Here is a 9,033-nt window from a genome sequence, read left to right on the forward strand (position 1 = left end):
GGAGAAAGATGTGGCAGTCTGCTTCCGCAAAGATTTACAGCCTTGGAAACCCTATGGGGGCAGTTCTACTCTGCCCTATAGGGTCGCTGTAAGTCAGAATCCATTTTACGGCGGTGGGTTTGGTCTGGTCGGACACAACAAATTCCGGAGCGGTGGATGGGCTCTGTCACATGCACCCAGGATTGGGGAGACTCGGGCTGTTCTGAAGGAACTCAAAGGCCACAGAAGGAGTGGACCAGACTGCTTCCAAAGATCCGGGGCGGGCACAGGAATCCTTAGGGTCCTCTTCCCAGGAAGCAGGGGACTCCCACGTGGGGAGATAGGGAGAGGGCTGACATGTAATGAGCGCCTTTTGTCTTCCAAATGGAGCACTGGTGGCTCAGTGGTTAAGAGCTCAGGCCGCTAATGAAAAGGTCGGCAGTTCGAATCCAGCAGCAGCTCGTTGGAAACCTTACTCTGTTCTATAGGGTCGCTATGAGTCGGTATCGACTCCACCGCAACGGGTTTTTTTTTTTTGGTGGGTGGGCTGTGGGGGTCTTCCAGATACGTGCCCTGGTGTATCTGGTCTCACCATTCCCTGTGTGTATAAGTGGAAACTAATGCTTGCCCTTCTTAAGCCACAACGGCTGCTAGGCGCTTCCCACCTCTACCGTGGGTATGGGTGCTCCCTCCGTCTACCCACTCATCTGCACCCTCCCAGCAGGGATTCTAACCCCTGGAAGAAGTCAGGCTCTCCGCCTCCCACCTCGGAGCTCCGGTAGACACTCACTCTCTTGCAGCTGACGGGGAGCCGGCCTGCCGGGGACAGGAAAGCTCCGGAACTAAAAAAAAAAAAAAAAGGACCTTTCAAATACTCGGGGCAGAACACCACCCTATCATCGGAGGGAGCTTTACATTCTTCAGCCAATCAGAGGCAGGGGCGTGTCGCTAGGCAGGTCTTTCCTTGGGTTCCAATTTACTCAGCTCGGGCTGTACCAATCGCACGCAGGAGGGAGACGGTTTGTTATTTTGGCCGGAGCATACCAAGTGTAGTGAGCCAGGGGGCGGGCTGGGGGTGTCACGTGCTCCAGCGCGGCTCTGAAGATTTACTTTCAAAAGCCTTCTTCCAATACTCCCCACCCCCAGCCCCGGCGACCGTGGGTCTCCACCAGCCGAGACCTGGCCATGGGTAAGAGCTGCCTCGGATCTCTCTCACTCCTGTTTCTGCTCTGAGGACCACTGCCGGCCTCCCAACTCTTTCCAGCCTGTTTTACCTTCAGCTGGTCATTTTACGCGTTTGTCTTTCCCACTGGCTTAGGTGCCATGCCCAGAGGGAAGAGTGTGAGCCCCCGTCTTCAGGGAATTCTTTCCCTTGTTGCACTGGGTACTTGGGGAATTTATTTTTAATTATCTTTTTTCTCTCATTGAAGCTTGAAATTACATACTAGAAAGGATGTTCGAAGGGAGGCTAGCCACTCACTTTACAGATAATGATAAAAATAATGATAGCTACCGTGTATTGAATTACCCTCATTTTCCAGATGAGGAAACCGAGGCGCCAAGAGGTTTTACCGAAGGTCACGTAGTTTTTAGCTTGCGGAACCATACCTTGAACCCAGCTGTGACCTAAGAGCCAGCTGCCTTAACCTCTACATCGCATTGCTCCACATGACTAGCCTAACTTCATGAAGGGAGTGGAACAAAACTAGGGCTAGAATCTGGCTCCTGTCGCCCAGTGAGTTATCCCAAACCAAAACCAAAAACCAAACCCAGTGCCGTGGAGTTGATTCCGACTCATAGCGACCTCACAGGACAGAGTAGAACTGCCCTACAGAGTTTCCAAGGAGTGCCTGGCAGATTCAAACTGCCCACCCTTTGGTTAGCAGCCCTAGCAATTAACCACTATGCCACCAGGGTTTCCTGAGTTATCCCAGCCCTGCCAATTAGATGTTACCCTCAGCAAGTTTCCTTAACCTCTCAAGTGGTGCTTTCCTCATGTGTAAAACTGGGAGAAGGATGAAGCTGTCCTAAAACTGTGCTGATGATTGGACAACTTGGTGACTGAACTAAATGCCACTGAATTGTACACTTTTAAAGAGTAAATTGTCCGGTGTATGAATTATATCTCAATAAAATTATTACCAAAAAATTTAGGGGAAATATTTTTCCTATTCAGTGTTGTCTTGACTTAGTGTCATAGGTCATTGCCAATGAGTAAACAAATACATTAAGGAAAATTCACAGTCACTGCAGGCAGAATGATGGCCCCCCAAAGATGTCCGTGTTCTAATTACCAGAATTTGTGAATATGTTACCTTACATGGCAAAAAGGGACTTTGCAGATGTGATTAAATTAAGGATCTTGAGAAGTGAGATTACCCTGGATTATCTGGGTTGGCCCAATGTAATCACAAGGGTCCTTATAAGGAAAACAAGAAGGCAGAAGAGTCAGGGAAGGAGATGTTACCGGAATAAGGTTCTTGCCTCTCACTGGTCAAGAATGAACAGGTAAGGCACGCAGAATTTTCCACACAAACAAAGCTTCATTGAAAAGGCTTGCCTAGAGGAGGGCCTAGAGTAACGTTTACCCCCATCTCACAGAACAAAAGACGGGCCTGGGTTTTTAAAAGTTCTTGGGTGGGAAAAGATTCACGTTTATTCTCAGGCATAGGCCAGGATATGTTAACTATGGTGAGCGCAGCAGCTTTCTAAGATGGTTTCTGTCCCAGAGGCCTCTGGGACTCATAGCACGATTTATTAATGGGGTGTCATGCCTACACAGTCTCCCTGCTGCTGCTGCAGTCCCTCACTGCCCCTGGTGGAAGGTCACACAGGGGTCACAGGTGGATGTTCTATGCATGTCCCTGGGGCTGGTTTTCTCCAGCTGCTTCTGAAAGACAACTTTAAAGAAGTTTGCAGGCTCTTTTCTGATACCCTGCGCAGTTGTTCCGGGGAATGGCTTTGTTTCTGCGCCTTGGCCCATTTCTTGTTACTTCATTTGCAGATTTGGGGGGCCCTCAGTTCCCTGTCTTAATGTGAATAAGGAAGCAGAAGTCAGAGAACGATTTGAAGATGCTATACTGCTGGCTTTGAAGATGGAGGATTGGGCCATAAGTCAAGGAGTACAGGAGTTCCCTAGAACCTGGAAAAGGCAAGGAAATGATTCTCCCCTATAGCATCCAGAAGGTACACAGCCCTGACCACCCATCTTAGACATCTGACTTCCAGAACTGTCAGATAATAACATTGCGTTGTTTTAAACCACTAAATTTGTGGCAATTTGTTACAGGAGCAATAGGAAACTAATACAGTCATACAGCTAGAAGGTAAAACAGTGGGGATTAAGAACCCAAGCCTGTCTTATTTCCAAAGCTTGTTTTCTCTTTCCACTACCCTCTGCTTAAAAAGGGGCTGTTGCTGTTTGCCATCAAGTTGATTCTGACTCATAGCGGCCCTATATGACAGGGTAGAACTGTCTCATCGTATTTTCTAGGATGTAATCTTTACTGGAGCAGATCGCCAGGTCTTTTCACCTGTGGAGCCGATGGGTTGGTTTAAACCACCAACTTTTTGGTTAGCAGCTGAGCGCTTAACCATTGTGCCACCAGAGCTCCTTTAATGGGAACTAGGACACTCAAAACAGCCTGCTCACTTCAACCCAGGCTGCCTCTAGGGAGGGCACAGGAACTTCCACATGGTTTTTTTTTTCCCCAACATTTTATTATGAAAATATTCAAACATATACAGAAAGATCAAAAGAATTTTTTACATATACCTACCACCTAGATCCTACAACTAACATTTTTGCTATATTTGCTTCATCACCTGTCTACCCTTTTTGGGGGACCCATCTATGTAGCCAAAGCAGCCCTGGTAGCACAGCAGTTAAGCCTTGGCGGCTAACTGAAAGGTAGGTGGTTCAAACCCTCCTCGGGAGAAATGTGGCAGTCTGCTTCTCCAAAGATTACAGCCTAGGGATTTCTAGAGGACAGTTCTACACTGTCCTATAGGGTTGCTATGAGTCAGAATTGACAGCAATGGGTTTTGGTTTATCCATCTATCCATCCCTACATCCATTGTCTCTTCCTTTTGTTACACATTTTAGAGTGGCAGACATCAGTACATTTCACTTCTAAGGCTTCAGCATGCATGCCATTAGAGTTCAATATTTGTTTACTTTTTTTAAGTAAAATTTACATACAGTGAAATGCACAGATCTTAGGCGTATCATTAGAGGAGTTTTGAGAAATGTATCCACCTGTGTAACTCAAACCCCTATCAAGATACATAACTGTGGTATCCAGTATGGTAGCCACTGGAGTCGGAATTGAGTCGTTGGCGATGGGTTTGGGATTTTTTTTTTAAGCCACATATGTCTATTAAATTTTAAATTAATTGAAGTTAAATAAAATCAAATATTCAGTTCTTTGGTCACACTAGCCACATTTTAAGTGATCAATAACCACAATAGCTACCATACTGGACATACATCTTTGCAGAAAGTTCTACTGGGCAGCAATAAGAACATTACTGTCGCCTAGAAAGTTCCCTCGTGCCCCTTCCTGGTCATTCCCCACCCTCAATCCCCAGACAACCCCTGTTTTGATTTTGTTTTCACCAGAGATTAGCTTGTTTTAAAACTTCTTATAAAAGGAACCATACAGTATATCTTCTCGCGCGGAAAGCTTCTTTCACTCTGCAAAGTAATTTCGAGATTCATCCATACTGTTGCGTGTATCAGTAGTTGGTTCCATTTTATTGCGGAGTAGTATTACATTGTGTGGATACGGTTTATCCATTTTCCTGTTGATAGAAAGTCCACTTTTTGTGGATTTATGCTTTAATTTCTTTTGGGTAAATAGGTGAGAAATCATACGGTAGGTGCATGTTTAGTTTTACAGGAAACTGCCAGATCTTTTTCCAAAATAGTTGTAGGATCACTCAGGTATTTGCAGAAAGAACAACAGTTAACCCCTTGGGCAGAAAGGAACGAATAACTGCGCACTGCCTCGCAGTGGTAACTGTCCTCCGACTCTGTCCCCGCCCCCGCACCGCCCGTCCGGTAGTCCGGATCCTGATTGGCCGCTGGCGGAGGGAGGCGGAGCCAGAGGAGTCCTCACAGCAGGGGCCGTATTGCCTCCTTTGGGCGGTTCTCCGCTTCCGCCTGGTCCTTTGCTCACTGCTGCCACCGGAAGGTCAACTCCAAGCGAAGCGCAATACTGCTCCCGATCTGCTCGCCTAACCCGATGCCTGGTTTTAAGTGAAGCTCTCAAAAGGAACAGGCTTTCTTCTTTATGAAACTTCCTCCCCTGCAACTTCTTCCGCCTTATTTGCTTTCTTTCCTCTCACTGGGAGGTCTCCGTCCAATCCCCGACTCTTTAATAATGACAGTGACATTAGCACAGGGCCCATTGGTTTACAAAGGGCATTTTCCACATTCATCTCAATGGAATCTCAAAAGAGCACCCCCTTCCCGTCTTCTTGTTAGGTGCCATCAAGTTGGTTCCAACTCACAGGGACCCTATGTACCACAGAATGAAACAACGCCCAGTCCTGCACCATCCTGACAATTCTCACAATCATTGCTATGTTTGAGCCCATTGTTGCAGCCACTGTGTCAGTCCATCTCATTGAGGGTCTTCTTCTTTTTCGCTGACCCTCTGCTTTACCAAACATGATATCCTTCTCCAGGGACTGGTCCCTTCTGATAGCATGTCCAAAGTATGTGAGAGAAGTCTCACCAGCCTCACTTCTAAGGAGCATTCTGGCTGTGCTTCTTCCAAGACAGATTTGTTCATTATTCTGGCAGTCCGTGGTATATTAAATATTCAATATTCTTTGCCAACACCATAATTCAAAGGCATGAATTCTTTGGTCTTTCTTATTCATTGTCTGGCTTTCTCATGCATATGAGGCAATTGAAAACACCATGGCTTGGGTCAGGCACACCATAGTCCTCAAAGCAACATCTTTGCTTTTTAATAGCTTTAAAAAGGTCTTTTGCAGCAGATTCATTCAATGCAATACGTCTTTTGATTTCTTGACTCCTGCCTCTGTGGGCGTCGATTATGGATCCAAGTAAAAAAATCCTTGACAACTTCAGTCTTTTCTGTGTTTATCACAATGTTGCTTATTGGTTCAGTTGTGAGGATTTTCGTTTTCTTTATGTTGAGGTGTAATCCATACTGAAGGCTGTGGTCTTTGATCTTCATCAGTAAGTGCTTCAAGTCTTCTTGGCATTCAGCAAGCAAGGCTGTGTCATCCACATGATGAAGGTTGTTAATGAGTCTTTCTGTAATCCTGATGCCACATTCTTCTGCATATAGTCCAGCTTCTCAGATTATTTGCTCAGCATACAGACTGAATAAGTATGGTGAAAGGATACAATCCTGACACATAACTTGCTTGATTTTAAACCATGCAGTAACCCCTTGCTCCAACAACTGCCTCTTGGTCTATGTACAGGTTCCACATGAGCACAATTAAGTGTTCTGGAATTCCCATTCTTCTCAATATTATTCATAATTTGTTATGATCCACACAAATACTTTTGCATACTCAATAAAACAAGTAAATATTTTTCTGGTATTCTCTGCTTCCAGTCAAAATCCATCTGACATCAGCAAGGATATCCCTCGTTTCATGTCCTTTTCTGAATCCGGCTTGAATTTCTGGCAGTTCCTTGTCCATTTACTGCTGCAACCATTTTTGAATTATCTTCAGCAAAATTTTACTTACATGTGATATTAATGATATTGTTCAATACTTTCTGTGTTCTGTTGGATCATCCTTTCTTTGGAATGGGCACAAATATGGATCTCTTCCAGTCAGCTGGCCAGGTAGCTGTTTTCCAAATTTCTTGTCATAGAGTGAGGGCTTCCAGTATTGCATCCGTTTATTGAAACATCTCAGTTGGTCTTCTGTCAGTTCCTGGAGCCTCATTTTTCACCAATGTCTTCAGTGCAGCTTGGACTTCTTCCTTCAGTACCATCGGTTCTTGATCATATGCTACATCCTGAAATGGATGCCTATTTGGCATGTCAATTCACTATCTCCATAATGAAGCTTTTAATCTTTCCCAATACCATGCACAACAGTTTTTCTCCTTGTCTTTATCATCTCAGTAAATGACACCACCATATTTGGCTCAAGTTAAAAACCCACACCACATTCTTGATTTCTTCTTCATCTACCACATCCAAGCTGCCACTGAAACCTGGTAGTTTCTCCCTCCAAAATGTATTTCTAATCTATTCACTTCCCATCATCCCGATCCCACACTCTAGAGCTAGTAGCCCATCATGTCTCCCCTGGATTACAGCAGTAATCTTCTAATCATCACTGAATTCCCATCTTCCACTCTGGCCCCTCTACAATCCATCCCCAAACAGCAGTAAGAGGGATATTTTCAAAAACATAATTCATATTTTGCCACTTTTTTTTTCTAGTTAAAAGTTCTCAGTGATGTCTTATGCTACTCCTTTTAGGATACAACATCTAGTCTTTACCATATCCTGAGACCAACTCCCCTTCCTTTCTCTGTGATCTCAAGTCTACCACTCTCTTCCTAGCTCACAAGTCGCTTATCACACTGGCCTCCTTAATGTTCCTTGAACACCCCAAGCCCTTTCCTGTGCCAGATCTTTGCACCTGCTCTTTCCTCGGTACAAAATACCCTCCCCACCTCATGTGGCTCTTTCTCATCTTTCAGGTCTCAACGGAAATATCCCCTCTTCAGATAGCCTTCTCTCTACTACACACACTGTATCTAAAATGGGCTCCCTCAGTTACTATTTCATTATCTTGTTTATTTCCTTTATAGAACTTATTGCATTCTCTTGTTAGCATATTCATTGGTTAACTTGCCTATCCTCTCTTTCTTCCAGGTTCATGAGGGCAGGGACCATGCCTGTCATATTCACAGCTTTGTCCTTTGTGTTTAGAACATTGTCTGATACATGCTGGACTCCTAACAAATATTTACTGAATGAATAAGTCAATGAATAATGAAATCATTCTCTCCAAGTCTTGACCCCACCTCTGTTTCTTTACTATCTCGGGATTCTGTCCCCCTGATTCTCATAACGACTACTCTGGCTCAGGTCCCATCACTTCCCACCTGGATTTTTGTAACAGTCTCCTACTCAGTGGGCCTCCTTGTCTCTTTTGCCCCATCATTCCATTCTCCACACAGCAGCCATGAAAGTGAGCTTTTAAAATGAAGATGGGATCATGTCACACCCTGACTCAACCCTCCAGTGGCCCTGTGCTACATGCAGGAGGAATTTCAAATCCCTTAGGTCAGCACTCAAGGCCCTTCATGGCTCTGATTCCTGCTACCTCCTTATCAGCATCTCTCCTCATTTCGCCTCCCACCCCAAGCATTATGACCACACAGAAATGACCTCCAGTTCCCCTAACAAGATGTTCTACATGTTCTCACTTTTGTGCATGATGTTCTTTCTACCTGAAAATTCCCGCAGTCCTCCATTCAGCTAACACTGGTAGAATTTAACCCAATCGCTCCAGCCCCTCCTCTGGGAGCTGGCTCTCACTGGGAGCTGACTCTCACTGCAAGCTGTGTACTCCTTAATCATAGCACTTCTCAGGACTTGTCTACCTTCCTACTGGTTGATCAGCTCCCCAAGGCAGGGTCCAGGTCTTGTGTGGCCTGGTCACACAATGCTGCAAAACAGGTCTTTCAGTAGAGAAGTTAAGAGTGCAGACTGGAGTCAGGCAGGGTTTGAATCCTAGCTCCACCACTTACCAGTCCAAACCAAAAAACCAAACCTACTGCTGTCGAGTCAATTCCGATTCCCAGTCAAGTAACCATAAATAGATCATTTAATGTCTGCATGAAGGATGGAGAGCACCCTACTTTAGGAGCCACTCAGCAAACTTTGTTGATTTGTTAAATGGCACAAATGCAAAGCAGACCCTGTCACTTCCATGCCAAAAGACTTCAATGACTCCCCATTGCTCTGAGTTTAAAATGTAGTCTTCTCAGCACAGCCTACAAGGCCCACCCTACATGGAGCCTTGTCTGTCTCCCCA

The sequence above is a fragment of the Elephas maximus genome, chromosome 13 (genome assembly GCF_024166365.1).
Source record: "Elephas maximus indicus isolate mEleMax1 chromosome 13, mEleMax1 primary haplotype, whole genome shotgun sequence".
Taxonomy (NCBI): domain Eukaryota; kingdom Metazoa; phylum Chordata; class Mammalia; order Proboscidea; family Elephantidae; genus Elephas; species Elephas maximus.